Here is a 16,170-nt window from a genome sequence, read left to right as displayed (position 1 = left end):
TTGTGTACTGATTCTCACACAAGCACTCTGTTATATAACTTTGCACAAAATTTGGATGTTGAACCCAAATGATGCACTGTATTAAAAATGAAGTTGTCATACAAAACACCTAGAATTAAATAAAAGTTAAATAAAATTCAGTAATTTAATCAAATATAAACCCCTGTTACATGTTGCATGAGGAATTTAACTTCAGGCACCAAAGGGGCACTACTATATTTTTTTTAATGAAGTGAATTAGGGAAAGTATGCTCTTGCTTTCGCCAGCTTGTTTCTCGAAATTGCACCTCCAAGGCCAAAGCAGTGGAAAGTTTTAGGCATTTTTATATAGTTCATTTTGATGATCCTTAATCTTTGCTTCCTCCTACAATCTTAAAGTTTATAAAACCTAAAATTGGCTATTGCATAAGAGAGGAATGATTGCTCCTTCCTAGTGCTGTAATATGATGTTATACATGCAAAATTTCACCACGACATAGGAGTATATAATTCATTATATTTGGCAGTGGATTTCATTTGTCAGTTTAAAAAAAATGTACGTGTTTTAAAATGGGAATCTCAGAATTTCCTAAATGTTTTATTATCTGTATTTATCTAATTCCTAGACTTTTATGTTTTATTTTCCATGGTTTTGGTCATGTTTTGTATTTGTCAAGATGGGAGATTTCCATGCTGGTGAGCAGATTAAAAAAAAACATTTTTTGTGCCCGTTAATGTTGAGACACCTTGTGTTAAGTAATCAGGACGTACCATGTTACACACAGTTGTATCATTGCATGATAATATGAATGATGTCTTAAGCAATTAGCACTACAGTCAGATCCATTTAAATGAATAACTGATGGAAGAATAAAATGTTTGAGAATAAAGTCTCCATTATAATTCCCTTTTCTATCTTGTGCCATGATGGCTGTTGCTGTTAAATGACGGTAACATAGTGATAAAGTTAATGGATCATTCTGCAAAGATCTAGAGTAATTCTTCATAGATATGAAATCAAATCTCACCATAGTGGTTGGGGAATTCAAATTTAAATAATAAATCTGGAATTAAATGCTAGTTTCATTAATAATGATCATGAAACTACTGGATTGTCGTAAAAACCTACCTGGTTCACTGTTGTCCTTTAAGGAAGGAAATCTGCCATCCTTACCCAGCCTGGCCTATTTGTGACTTCAGAGCCACACTAACTTGGTTGACTCTTAACAGCCCTCTGAAATGACATAGCAAACCATTCAGTTGTATCAAACCACTACAGATAAAAGCACTGTTTGTGTGTCTACACCACGTAGACTGCAGTGGTCCTAGAATGCTGCTCATTACACCTTCTCAAGGGCAATTAGGAATGGACAATAAATGCTGGCCTTGCCAGCATTGCCCACATCCCAGGAACTAGCAAAATAGTCAGTTAAGTGATTACGATGTTTAAAAATGAATTACAAATATCAGGATTTGTTCATTTAAGCATAAGCAAAATACTGCAGATGCTGGGTATCTGAAATAAAAACAGGAATGTTGGTAATAGTGAGCAGGTGAGTCAGTATCTCTGGAGAGAGAAACTTTATAAGCTGGTAATGTTTCCGCTGTTGCCATTTATAGCTCAGTAGACCCATCTTTTGTCTTTTTACTTGCCTCATTACTGTCTCATGGTGCCTTGCACCAACATCCCTCTTATCATTTAATCACTCCTGCCTCCCACCACAGTCTTTCCCTTTTGTTCTTTCTTTCCGTCCTCCATCTCCCAGCCTTTTGTTGCTTTCTTAAACTGTTGCATTGTTAACTTCTTCCAGTTCTGATGAAAGATCATCAACCTTTCATCATAACTGGGAGAAGTTAATGGTGTACCAGTTTGTAAACAGGTGCAGAAGCACTGAAAAGGGAGTGACGAGGAGGAGGAAGGAAGGAAGGGAAGGGTGGAAGGCAGGAGTGATTAATTGATAAAAGCCATGATTGTACAAGGTATTAGGGGGTGGTAATGGGACAAGTAAAGAAATATAAGATGAGTCCACAGAAGCTGGATGGCCTCAAACATTCCTTCCAGGTGAAACAATGGTTTACTTGTACTTTCAATTTAGCATACCATATTTGCTATTCATGATGCAATCCTTTCTATGTTAGGGAGACCAATTGCATATTGGGTGACTGCTTTGCTGAAGCCCTCCAATCATCCTGCAAGTGTCAATCTGAGCTTTGGTCACTTTCTGTTTGATTCATCTTCCCACTCCCAAACTGATCTCTGTCCTTGGCTTCCTGCACTTCCATTGAAGCTCAACGGAAGCTGGAGGAATGGCACCTTATTGTTTGAATAGGCACTTTGCAACCTTCCATGCTCGTCTTTGAGTTCAACAATTTCAGACCATAACTATTGTTCCTGTTTTTTTGAACAGCAGGTGCTGGTAATGTTTCCGCTGTTGCCATTTATAGCTCCGTAGACCTATCTTTTGTCTTTTTACTTGCCTCATTACTGTCTCATGGTGCCTTGCACCAACATCCCTCTTATCATTTAATCACTCCTGCCTCCCACCACAGTCTTTCCCTTTTGTTCTTTCTTTCCGTCCTCCATCTCCCAGCCTTTTGTTGCTTTCTTAAACTGTTGCATTGTTAACTTCTTCCAGTTCTGATGAAAGGTCATCAATCTGAAACATTGGGCTGGGTTTTGTGGCCCTGCTGGGCATGTTTTCGGCAGGGGTGGCATGTAAAATAGGGCGGGTGCCCAGCCTACCACCTTCCCGCTCACCCCCATAACATGGTAGGTGGGTGGGTGTCAAAATGGGTAGCCACCCTCAATATGTACATAAATAATTAAGGGTCAATTGACGTTGTTAACAAGCCCCTGATAATATGCTGCCACATCATAATATGGTTGGCATGGGCAGATGGGCAGGAGTGGGCCTGCGGGCAGGCCGTTTTTAAAAGATGTTTTTAAAAGGGTGGGAAAGAAGGGGGTGCACTATCTTCGGGGGTGCCCTTTGCTCATTGGGGGCAGGCCCCCTAAGATAATACATAATATCCCCCCCAACCTTTTTACCTGCCTGCTGTCCAAACACACCCACTCTCCCCACCCACTGTCAAATGCAGCCTGTTAAGTTTGTTTCTCATTTATTCAGCAAAGTTGACTGCACTGCCATGTAACTTGAAGCATTTTAGGACTCCTTGAGAACAATGTGGTAAGGTACTATGTAAATGCAAAGTCCTTCACTACTTTTAATAGTTTTTTAACAGCTAGTGAGAAAAATTATTGATCAGAGCACTAATGATAACTTGCATGATAACTCTGACAACATATTGCTTGAAATATCTGATTCAGTTCACATTTCTACTGGAGCAAAGTGTGGAATACTGTGAATGTGATGCTTTTAATTATGTGCAGTTGTAGCATCTACCTTACATTGTGAAAGAGAGAACTGAAATGAATGGAAAAGTTGTCTGCTGTTGGTGCAGAATTCATAAGTGTTCACCAATTTTTTTGACATGGAGGTAATCTACATTATTTAATCTATGCTAATTATTGTAGTATAATGGGGAGAATCAGACTTGGGGGAAATGTAGTATAAGGGGTTAATTCTAACTGTGTGATATGATAATGAGACACACGATATACCTCATCAGAGGAACTCATGCATTGTCACATGATCTTGCTTTCTCTTGCAGACCACCTGGCTAGGAAGCAACAATAAGAGATGTTCCAGTAAAGTTAATGTTTCCCTTACCTCAGCAGACTGTAAATATTCTGTGTTAGCACAATGAAACCAATAATATTATAACGATCAATGTGATGATCAAATATTTCTCATGGTTGCTTTATGTACCAAGCATTAAATAGTCTATGCAAAAATTGGAAAGAAATATAAATCAAGATAATTATATAAATGGAATACTTAGGTGACTATGGAATGTTATCTTTAGTGAAGAAAGTATTCATTGCTTATAAGTTTTATTCTCTTTCTCTTTCCAAGATATAAATGGAATTACACAATTATCTAGCAAGTATTTTCTGGTTGTAATTGCTGGAATTCCCTCCCCAAAACCCTTCTTCCTCTCCACAATCTCTACCTTTAAAGCCCTTCTTGGAAGTTACCTTTTCTATCAAACTTTCAGTTGTTCCTCCAGGGCTTGAAATCCATTCTGGAAAAGACTTTGGTGTGTTTCTACCTTTTATTAACTGCTTATATAACTGCAAGTTGTGACTGGTTTTATTGCCATTTTATCACTCAAATTAAGTTGCCTTTTTTTAATTAAAGGGTTAATCTAAAGCACTTTGGTTACAAACTGTAAAAAGAAAATGCTCTGCACTTCGAAACATTTTTGTCAGAGGATGGTTTAAGAAGTTGTGACAAGAATTCAAGTAATCGTGTAGCTTATCTATACCAAAATATTGTGTAGAAAACAATCTTGTTTGTGTACACTTTTTTTTAGGTCAGCCTGAGTCACTGTTTTCCACTGTGTCGCCATTGGGAGGTACAGTGTGTAGTAACACTTATATAAAGGAATTAATCCAGTTGCTCTGTGCAACTTCTGGCATTTGGTGTCATACGTGTGTCTTAACCAGGACTGATGCATGGCCACAAGAAATGGAAATAATTAAGATGGTTTCTTGCAGTTGAGGTTTCTTTATTTATTCTCCTATGGGTTGTGGACATTGTTGACTTGGCCAGCATTTGTTGGCCATCCCTAATTGCCCTCGAGAAGGTCGTGGTGAACTGCCTTCTTGAGCCGCTGCAGACTATGTAGTGTAGGTACATCCACAGTGTTGTTAGGAAGGGAGTTTCAGGATTTTGACCAAGTGACAGTGAAGGAATGGCCATATGGTTCCAAGTCAGGATGGGAACGTGCAGGTAGTAGAGTTCCCATCCATCTGTTGCTTTGTCCTTGTAGGTGGTAGAGGTCGTGGATTTGGAAGGTGCTGCTGAAGGAGGCTTGATGAGTTGCTGCAGTGCATTTTTATGTGGCACACTCTACTGCCACTGGGTCAGTGGTGGAGGGAATGAATGATTAACGTGGCGGATGGTGTGTCGATCAAGCAGACTGCTTTTTCCTGGATAGTGTCTAGTTTCTTGAGTGTTGTTGGAGCTACACTCATCCAAGCATGTGGAGAGTATTGGATCACACTCCTGAGTTGAGCCTTCCACGTGGTGGACAGGTTTTGGGGAGTCGGGAGGTGAGTTACTCGCTTCAGAATTCCCAACCTCTGACCTGCTCTTGTAGCCAATGTGTATGTGTATAAAGTTTCTAGTCACTGGGATATATTAAGTTTCTAGTCACTGGGAACCTCAGGATAGGGGATTCAGTGATGACGATGCCATTGAGTGACCAGGGGGGATTATTAGATTCTCTCTTTTAGATATGGTCATTTTCTGACACTTGTGTGGGACAATGTTACTTGCCACTTGCCAGCCCAAACCTGAATGTTGTGCTGGTCTTGCTGTATATAGACTGCTGCAGTATCTGAGGAGTCGCAGATGGTACTGAATATTGTGCAATCATAACAAACACCCCTCTGTTCTGACTTTATGATGAAGGGAAGTTCATTGATGAAGCAGCTGAAGATGGATGGGCCTAGGACATTACCCTGAGAAACTTTTGCAGCGATGTCCTGGGACTGAGGTGATTGGCTTTCAACAACCACAACCATCTTCCCTTGTGCGAGGTGTGAGTCCAACCAGTGGAGAGTTTTCCCTCTGATTCAATTCCCATTGACTTCAGCTTCGCTAGGAATCCTTGATGCCATGCTTGTTCAACTGCTGCCTTGATGTCAAGGGCAGTCACTCTCACCTAACCTCTTGAGTTCAAACTGAGCATCGTTGTTGCTATGTAAGTGCCACTTGATAGCACTGTCGATGACACATTCCATCATTTTGCTGATGATCAAGGGAGGCTGATGGAGTGGTAATTGGCCAAGTTGGATTTGTCCTGCTTTTTGTCGACAGGGCATAGCTGGGCAATTTTCCACATTGTCTGGCAGTTGCCAGCATTGTATCTGTACTGGAACAACTTAGCTAGGGGTGCAGCTAATTCTGGAGCTCAAGTCTTCAGTACTGCTGCCAGAATGTTGTTAGGGCCCATAACCTTTGCAGTATCCAGTGCCTTTAGCATTTCTTGATATCATGTGGAGTGAATCAAATTTGCTGAAGGCTGGCATCTGTGATGCTGGGGACCTTAGGAGGAAACCGAGGTGGATGATCCATTTGGTACTTCTGGCTGAAGATTGTTGCAAATGCTTTAGCTTTGTCTTTTGCACTGATGTGCTGGGCTCCCCCATCTTTGCGGATGGGGATATTTGTGGTGCTTCCTCCGCCGGTTTGTTTTTAATTGTCCACCATCATTCACTTGGATGCAGCAAGGTGCAGAATTTTGATCTGATCTGTTGGTTGTGGGATCGCTTAGCTCTGTTTATTTCATGAACTTCTGCTGTTTGGCATGCAAGTAGTCCTGTGTACCTTCACCAAGTTGGCATCTCACTTTAGCCAAGCCTTGTACTGCTCCTGGCATGCTCTCCTGCACTCTTTATTCAACCAGGGATGATCCCCTGACTTGATGGTAATGATAGACTGGGGAAATGCCGAGCCATGAAGTTACAGATTGTGGTTGAATACAATTCTACTACTGCTAATGGCCCATACAGCCTCATGGATGCCCAGTTTTGAGTTGCTAGATCTGTTCAAGATCTACCCCATTCAGCAAACTGGTGGTGCCATACAACACGATGGGGGGTATCCCCTGTGTGAGGACGGGCTTTGCCATTACCTGACTGTATGGTGGTCACTCCTACTAATACTGTCATGGACAAATGTATCTGCGACAGCTAGATTGCTTAGGACAAAGTCAAGTAGGTTTTAAAAACAAAAAACTGCGGATGCTGGAAATCCAAAACAAAAACAGAATTACCTAGAAAAACTCAGCAGGTCTGGCAGCATCGGTGGAGAAGAAGAGTTGACGTTTCGAGTCCTCATGACCCTTCGACAGAACTAAGTAGAAATAGGAAAGGAGTGAAATAAAAGCTGGTTTAAGGTGTGTGTGTGTTTGACGCACACACACACACAAACCTTAAACCAGCTTATATTTCACTCCTTTCCTATTTCTACTTAGTTCTGTCGAAGGGTCATGAGGACTCGAAACGTCAACTCTTTTTTTCTCTGCCGATGCTACCAGACCTGCTGAGTTTTTCCAGGTAATTCTGTTTTTGTTCAAGTAGATTTTTCCCTCTTGGTTTCCTTACGACCTGCTGCAGACCCAAGTCTAGCAGCAATGCCCTTCAGGATTGGGCAAGGTCAATCAGTAGTTGTGCTACCGAGTTGCTCTTGGTGATGGATCTTGAAGTCTTCCACCCAGAGTACATTTTGTGCTCTTGTCACCAGAGTGTTTCTCACAATTGGTATTCAACATGGAGGAGTATTGATTTATCAGCTTAGGATGGGGGGGCAGTGGGTGGTAACCAGCAGGAGGTTTCCTTGCCCATGTTTGATCTGATGCCATGAGGCTTCAGGAGAGGGTCTGGGATCAATGTTGAGGACTCCTAAGGCAACTCTCTTCCAACTGTATACCACTGTGTCACTACCTCTGGTGGATCTGTCCTCTTGGTTGGGCAGGACATACCCCAGGAATACTGATTGTGGTGCCTGGACATTGGCTATAAGATATGATTGGGAGTGTGACTATGTCAGGCTGCTGCTTGACTAATCTGTGGGACAGCTCTTCCAATTTTGGCACAAGCCCCAAGGAGGACTTTACACAGTCGACAGGGCTGGGTGTGCCATTGTCGTTTCTGGTATCTAGGTTAATGCCGGGTGTTCCACCTGCTTTCATTCCTTTTTGACTTTTATGTAGCAGTTTGGTACAGTGAGTGGCTTGCTAGGTTATTTGAGAGTCAGCCACATCGCTGTGGGTCTGGAGTCGCATGTAGACCAGACCAGATAAGGACAGCAGATTGCCTTTCCTAAAGGACATTAGTGAACCATATGGGTTTTTATGATAATTGATGATACTTTCATGGCTACCATTACTGGGACTAGATTTTAATTGCAGATTTAATTTCCACCCAGCTACCTGTGGTTTACAGAGTCCCCTACAAATTTTAAGAGTTTCAAACTGAAATTATCTTAGCAATGTGCTATGAAAGAACTCGCTATGAATGTCTTAAAAAGAATGTTTTTTTAAACTGCAACAGATTTGATCTGTCGGCTGTAAATTTGCTTCTAAACTGATTTGCAGATAAATTGGGCCTGCTTGTTTGTGAGTAGCTGTTTTTTGCGATTCTTCAAAATGGACCTTTTTTTTTGTTTTAGCGATTTGTTGTAGTAAAAGATGGCTGTTATGGAACTTGTGGATGCCAGTGTGATCCAAGGCACAAACATTTGCAGTAAGCGTCTGCTGCTGGAAGAACTTCAGCTCAGAGTCATTGAGCTGGAGTCCGAGCTGCAGACACTGAGACACATCAGGGAGAAGGGAAGTTATCTGGACTCTTGGTTCCAGGAGGCTGTCACATCCCTTAGAATAGGGTTGTCTGTCCTTGGTCAGGGAAAGGAGGCTGTGACTGTGAGTGAGGCAAGTATGGGGATTGAGAAGGTAGAAGTGGAGGAACCCTTGCAATTGTCCAACAAGATTGAGATTCTTGTAGCCTGTATGGATGAAAGCGGGTGGGTGAGCAAAGTGACTGTGGTATTGTGCCATCCAAGCGGGGGGAGTTAACGGGGATGTATTGGTATTGGAGGACAGTATAGTCAGAGGTTTAAGCACACTTCTGTCCAGCTGAGAGCAAGAGTCAGAAGGCTGTGTTGCCTGCCGGTGCCATGGTTTGAGACATTCGTTGGAAAGGAACTTGTAGTGAGAGGGGGAGGATCCAGTTGTTGTGATCCACATAAATACCAACAGCATAGGTAGAACTAGAAAAAAGGTTCTGCTCAGAAAACACCAGCTAGGGGTTAAATTAAAAAACAGAACCCCTGAGTCGTGAGTAAATTAGAGAAGGTTAAGTAAGAGTACAGAGTTAAATGCATGGATCAAAGATTGGTGTGGGAGAAATAGGTTTTGATTCACGGGGCACTGGCACCAGTACTGAGGAAAGTGGGAGCTGTGCTGTTGGGATGGCCTTCACCTGAACTGTGTTGAGATTAGTGTTCTGGCAAGTTGTATAACTAGGACAGTAGAGAGGGCTTTAAACTAAATAGTGGGGTCGAGGGATCAACTGATGGAAGATGAGATAAATTAAAGAGAGAGGACAGGACAAGACAGCAAGGTAACAAGAGAATTAAGAATCTGAGTGTGGCATCAAGGGACAGAGCGTACAAATTAAGATTGCACCAGCAGATAAGACCAGAGGTTACGAAAATAATCAAATGACAGAATTAAAGGTACTCTATCTGAATGCATACAGCATTTTCAATAAGGTGGATGAATTGACGACACAAATGGAGGTAAACAGGTATGATCTAATTGCCATTACGGAGATGTGGCTGTAGGGTGACCAAGTCTGGGAACTGAATGTTCAAGGCTATTTGACATTTTGGAAGGATAGGCAAAAAAGGAAAAGGAGGTAGGGTAGTGCTGTTAATAAAGGACGAGATCAGTACATTAGTGAGAGAGGATCTTAGACTAGAAGATCAAGATGTAGAATCGTTTTGGGTTGAGCTAAGAAACAACAAGGGACAGCAAACATTGGTCAGAGTAGTTTATAGGTCACCAAACAGTAGAGGTAATGTAGGGCATGGTATAAATCAAGAAATTAGAGGTGTATGTAACAAGGGTAATACAGTAGTCATGGGGGACTTCAATCTACCTATAGATTGGGTAAACATAATTTGCACGAATGCTGTGGGGGATGAATTCCTGGAATGTACTTGTGATGGTTTTCTAGAACAGGACATTGAGGAGCCAACTAGAGAACGGGCCATTTTATATCTAGTATTGTGCAATGAGAAAGGACTAATTAATAATCTCATTTTAAAGGAGCCTCTAGAGTGATCATAATATGATAGAATTTTACATTAAGTTTGAAAGTGATATAGTTCAATCTGAAACTAGGGTCTTAAATCTAAACAAAGGAAACTACAAAGGTCTGAGGGAAAGATTAGCTGTGTTAGGTTGGGAAACTACATTAAAAGGTGTGGTGGTAGACTGGCAAAGGTTAGCATTTAAAGAATTAATACATAGTTTACAACAATTTTACATTCCTTTGCAGCACAAAAACCCATCAGGAAAGGTGATCCAACCATGGCTAACAAGAAAAGTTAAAGATTTTTATTAGATCAAATGAAGAGCCTTATAAAGCTGTCAACAAAAGTAGTAAGCCTAAGGATTGGGAGCATTTTAGAATTCAACAACTGAGGATCAAGAAACCGATAAAGAAAGAGAAAATAGAACATGAAAGTAAACTAGCGAGAATCATAAAAGCTGACTGTAAAAACATCTATAGGTATGTAACCATGAAAAGTTTAGCAAAGACAAATGTGGGCCCATTACAGACAGGAGAATTTATAATGGGGCATAAAGAAATGGCAGCGAGGCTAAAGGAAATATTTTGTCTATCTTCACAGAGGAAGACACAAAAAAACCTCCTAGGAATACTCAAGAACTAAGAGACTTGCAAAATTGAAGATCTGAAAGAAATTAGTATTAGTTTTTTTTAAAAAGTAGTACTGGTTAAACTAATGGGACTCGATTGATAAATCTCCTGGACCTAATGACATGCATCTCAGATTGTTGAAAGAAGTGGCTGTAGTCGATGCATCTTCCAAAATTCTGTAGGTTCTGGAATGTTTCCTGCAGATTGGAAGGTAGCAAATCACTATCTAAGAAAGGAGGGAAGAGAGAAAACGGGGAACTGCAGACCTGTTAACCTGACATCGGTAGCAGGGAAAATGAATTGGGTAGCAGGGAAAATGTGATGGGATGTAATTACTGGACACTTATGTCCACATTAACAGAGTGGCTATGTTTTTATGTTTGACAAACCTGTTGAAGGATGTAACTAACAGAATGGTTAAGGGGGAAGTAGTGGATGTGGTTTTTTATTCATTCATGGAGGCATTGCCTAGGTCAGCATTTATTGCCCATCCCTAATTGCCCTTGTTCAAGAGGCTTTTAGGAGTCTGGAGGCACATGTAGGCCAGACCAGATAAGGATGGCAGATTTCCTTCCCTGAAGGACATGAGTGAACCAGATGGGTTTTTGTAACAACCGGCAATGGTTTCATTGTCATCATCCAGATTTTTATTGAATTCAAAGTTCACTATCTGCCATGGCGGGAGTTGAACCTGGGTCCCCGGAGTATTACCCTGGGTGTCTAGAATACTAATCCAGTGACAATACCACTGTGCCACTGCCTCCCCATTGGCGTATTTGAATTTTCAGAAGGCTTTTAATAAGGTCCCACACAAGAGGTTAGTAAACAAAATTAGAGTGCATGGGATTGTGGGTAATTTACTGGCATGGATTGAGAATTGATGAATGGACAGAAAACAGAGAGTAGGAGTAAATGGGTCATTCTCGGGTTGGCAGGCTGTGAGTAGTTGGGTACCACAAGGATCAGTGCTTAGGCCCGAGCTATTACAGTCTATCAATGAATTAGATGTGGGGGCCAAGTATAATATTTCCAAGTTTGCTGATAACACAACTAGGCAGAAATGTGAGTTGTGAGGAGGGTGCAAAGAAGCTTCAGAGGGATTTAATCAGGCTAAGTGAGTGGGCAAGAACATGGCAAATGGGAATATAACGTGGAAAGATGTAAGTTTCATAAATAATGAGAGATCGGGAAGTGTTAATGTCCAGAGGGACCTGTGTGTGCTTGCTCACAAGTCACTGAAAGCTAACGTGCATGTGCTGTAAGCAATTAGGAAGGCAAATGGTATGTTGGCCTTCATGGCAAGAGGATTTGAGTACAGGAGTAAAGAAGTCTTGCTGCAATTGTATAGACCCTTGGTGAGACCACACCTGGAGTCTTGCATGCAGTTTTGATTTCCTCACCTAAGGATATATATGCCATAGAGAGAGTACAACGAAGGTTCATTAGATTGATCCCTGGGATGGTGGGATTGCCCTATGAGGAGAGATTGAGGAGATTGGGCCTATATTCTCCAGAGTTTAAAAGAATGACAGGTGATTACATCGAAGCAATTCTTACAGAGCTCAACAGGACAGATGCAGAAAGGATGTTTCTCCTGGCTGGTGGGGGGTCTAGAACCAGGGAACACAGTCTCAGAATAAGAGGTAGCCCATTTAGGACTGAGATGAAAAGGAATTTATTTTCTCAGAAGGTGGTAAGTCTTTTGAATTTTCTAGGCCAGAGGGCTGTGGCGGTTCAGTCATTGAGTGTATTCAAGACAGAGATTGGTGGATTTCTAGATATTAAATATTACATATTATTATCCCTCAAATGATATGAGGATAGTGCAGGAAAATGGCATTGTGTGAGAAGATCATCCATGATCTAGTTGAATGGCAGAGCGGGCTTGAGGGGTGGAATGGCTTACTCCTCCTATTTCCTATGTTCTTAAACAACCTAAATTGCAATATTTAATTGGTTAAAATATTTGCTGTAAGCTACTTTAAGATTATCCTTATTTCAATTTCATGCCTTCATAAGTTTTAAGGTGACAAATCTAATATGTAAATAACACTTCTATCTTAATTTTCCTTCCATGAACTTGACACCATCCAAAATCTGTAGTTTATATCCTAACTCGGACCATGTCCCCATCATGCATCACTCCTGTGCTCGCTCCCAGTCTCCCAGTGCCTCACTTTTAAAATTTTCACCCTTGTTTTCAGATTCCTCTGTGACCTTGTTCCTCTCTATCTCTCCAACCTCTTTCAGCCCTATGACCATCCAAGATCTCTGCACTCCTCCAATTCTACCCCCTTGTGCATCCCCTATTTCAGTCGCTGTCCTATTGGTGACCATGGTTTCAGCTACCATGGCCCTAAATTCTGAAATCCCCTCACTTAACTTCTCCACCCCTTTCTCCTCCTTTAAGATAGTCCTTAAAATCGACCTCTTTGACTAAGGTCCTTTGTCCTAATATCTCCTTAGGTGGCTTGATGTCCAATCTTGTTTGAGAGCAAGATTGAAGCGCTGGGTATGTTTTAATGCATTGAAGGTGCTATATAAATACAAGTTATTATTGGATTTTTGGAATAGGTATTTATTTTTTGCTCTCTTGTAATTAGACTTGATTAAAGATTGAACTAGTCAAAATTGATATTGGGCATCCAGCCACATTCTGTATAAAGCTAATTTTACTGCCTGGCCATTAATATACCAACTTGATGGGTTTCATGTGAGGCTGAATTGTATATATGGTGAGTTAGCAAATTCAACCAGACTGTGTTGGAGCAGCTGCTATGTGAGGCTTGGGTTTCTTTCCATAAGAAGGAAGAAAGGAAACCAAGCAGAGGTCTGTTGATTCTTTTTCACACATGTCCGAGCAACCAGTTCAAAACCTTATTGGGAGAGGCCTGAAAGACTCTTTTTTCTTGCTTCTGCTATTGATTAGGGAATGGTAAATGGTGCAGAGGGGCCAATGCTGGAGAGAAATAATTTGCACAGAAGAGGATGTAATCAATATCATGTGTGATCTATGTACACTGATTCTAGATGTTTGTTTTCTTAGGGAAGAGAAGAACCTTTATTTGAAAAAAAGGGATACAGCCCTAAGATGTTTCAAACGCATTTGCAACTATGAGGTGTTGGAATGCTTAGAATTAAAATTGTTAACTGATCAAGCCGCACGCAGAATCATTAGTGACTGTGAACCACGTTCCACTTTTTAGTGTTAAAGCAAATTATTGAATGGGGAGTTATAATTAAATATAAAATGCATCAATTCTCTTTCTCCCTGACTTCCCCCCACCATGGGAATTAAAAGCAAAATTGATGTAGCTTTTGTTATTTTCTTCATTTTAACCTGCTTCACTTTGTTCCTCCTACAGATACTTGCTACTTCAGATCAGACCTCATTTGAGAACCATAGCATAAAGTGTCAGAAGACAGCTCTGTAAGAAATTATATTGTTTGAAATGGTGTTGCTCATGCGTGCAACCATTATAATTAGCTTCACCGTCCCCAATTTCTTGAGGCTTTTACTTTTTTATAGCTTTACATTGTTGTGCTGAGAGCTGAAGTTTTAAATTTATTCTTTGTTGACCCTGAGCCACAGGCATTGAATTTGTTTCTATGCTCACCATTGTCATCGGCCTGGATTTTGCTGGGAAAGGTGAAGAAGCGGCTTTTACCATTCGCTTCACATACAGTTGCCCACAGAATTTTTGCAGGTCGGCCAGCAGAGACTTCTTTTCTTCTGGTGTCATTTTGATTTGGTGCCCTCTGCAGGTGATATGTGGCATCTGTAATCAGGGTAAGCAGCAGGGAAACAGTTCAACCAATCAGATTTAAGCATACTGACAGCATAGCAGGAATTAAATATAGTATATATAAATTACATCTGACTCATCCTACTGGAAGTCAAATAAAGATTTGAACATACAAATGGGATTAAGAGAAACACATAAAACAGGAAAATTAAAATTGAAATGAAAAATCTGCAACATTAACTTTTTGTGAAGGAGTGAGAGTCCACACTTGCCACATTAATTTTTCAAGGGAGAGAGGTTGTTCAATAATTGCTACTTATACACTGTGAAAAACTCAGTTACTTCAGATTGAACAAGCTGTAACTTTTTGGACCATTTTAAAGTGAGAATAATAGGTAATTAGCCCACATTTATGCTATGACAGTGATCTGTGCTGATTTCATTTGCAAAGACTGCAACAGTTGGAGGAGCAGGTTATCACTGACAGCAATTTTAAGATGTCTGTATTTGCACATGAATAAATGCCAGAAGTTGCTGTTAGTTTCACTCAATAATAATATTGAGCCCTGATTTAGTACAGCAAAACCAGGGCCATTAATTTGCAGCAGTAAATAACCATAGCAACAAAAACTTAAATTGATGGTAGTGCCTATAATATAAAAACAATTGACATGTATAAGGTTAAACTGAATGTCAAGCCTAAAAGCTACCAACAGTTTGGTTAAAGAGGTTGGCTATAAGGAGGGGTGGTGTAGAGATTTAAGGAGGAAATTCCTGATCATAAGAGCAAGACGCTAGAGTAAGAGTAATGGAGTGTTTGTACTGGGTAGGGGGAGGGGATGTAGTGTAATGCTGGAGCTGGTTACAAAGATAGGGAGGGAGGTGAGTGAGGGGAAGATGTAAATTGACTATCTAAGCATTGAAATAATAAAGTCTAGAGATGACAGAAATATGGACAAGGATATCATTAGCAGATTGGGTGAGGTCAGGATAGAGGTCATGTTTTGGAGTTGTAATTAGCCTTTGTGATGAAAAGGATAAGTAGTGAGTAGCTGAGCTGGGGATGGAACAGTACCTCCAGGTTATAAACTAGGTCAGAAGGTACAGAGTTTGTGGCAGAGATGATGATGATGGCTTCGGTCTTCCCATTGTTGAGCTAGAGGAAATTAAAGCTCATTTAAGACTAGAAGCTGGTGAAGCAGTTCAGGGGTGGAGAGAAGTGTCAGGATGATATTGATACTTTTTAGGTCTCAGTGTATATATGCAAATTGAACCTATGTCTACAGATGTCCACATGTGGCAACATGTAGATGAGGAAAAGACGGGATTCCTAAAGTGACTTTGCAAGACTGCGAAGAGAAAACCTTGAAGCTGGACAGTGTAAGTCAAGGCATTGTAGGAGGATGGTATGATCAACCGCTTCAGGTACTCCAGAGAGATTGCAGAGGAAGAGGAGGGATTATGCACCATTGCCACATCCACAGAGAATGTCATTTGTGATTTTTGGATTGTAGTTCAATGCTGTAGGAAGGGTAGAAATCTGAAAGGAATGATTCGAGTAGGGTGTTGATAGAGAGATTTACATGGATCTGAGATGTGACAAGATTTCAAGAACACTAGAGAGGAAATGGATGTTGAAAATGGAGCAGTAGTCTGCATTGGCGCAGCAGCGAGGTTGAGTTTTTTTTTTAAAAGGAGGGTGATAACAGCAGTTTTGTAAAGAAAGGTTACGGTCTAGTTGAAGAAGGAGCCATTTATAATCATTTAGCATTTAGGCTGGAAAAGGAAGGGTGTTCAGCAGCTTAATGGGAATGGAATTGAGCGCATAAGAGGTGGGTCTCTTAGGTGAGATGAGTTAGGGGAGAA

The 16,170-nt window shown here is 40.8% G+C and overlaps 1 protein-coding gene across 6 annotated transcripts in view; it reads left to right on the top strand.

Moving 5' to 3' along the window:
* Positions 1–16,170, top strand: part of hdac5 (histone deacetylase 5) — a 378,423-nt gene that overhangs the window by 127,638 nt on the left and 234,615 nt on the right. Inside the window, exon 3 of one of the 6 annotated variants that reach the window (XM_041217576.1) lies at positions 13,924–13,988. The exons of the other annotated variants lie outside the window; for them this stretch is intronic. The gene's annotated coding sequence lies outside the window, so the exon portion shown is untranslated. The remainder of the gene's footprint in view (positions 1–13,923; positions 13,989–16,170) is intronic. 6 annotated transcript variants of the gene reach the window in all.

Source organism: Carcharodon carcharias, chromosome 23, assembly GCF_017639515.1.
Source record: "Carcharodon carcharias isolate sCarCar2 chromosome 23, sCarCar2.pri, whole genome shotgun sequence".
NCBI lineage: Eukaryota > Metazoa > Chordata > Chondrichthyes > Lamniformes > Lamnidae > Carcharodon > Carcharodon carcharias.
The sequence above is the reverse complement of the archived record's forward strand: the minus strand, read 5'-3'. Positions and strand labels throughout refer to the sequence as shown.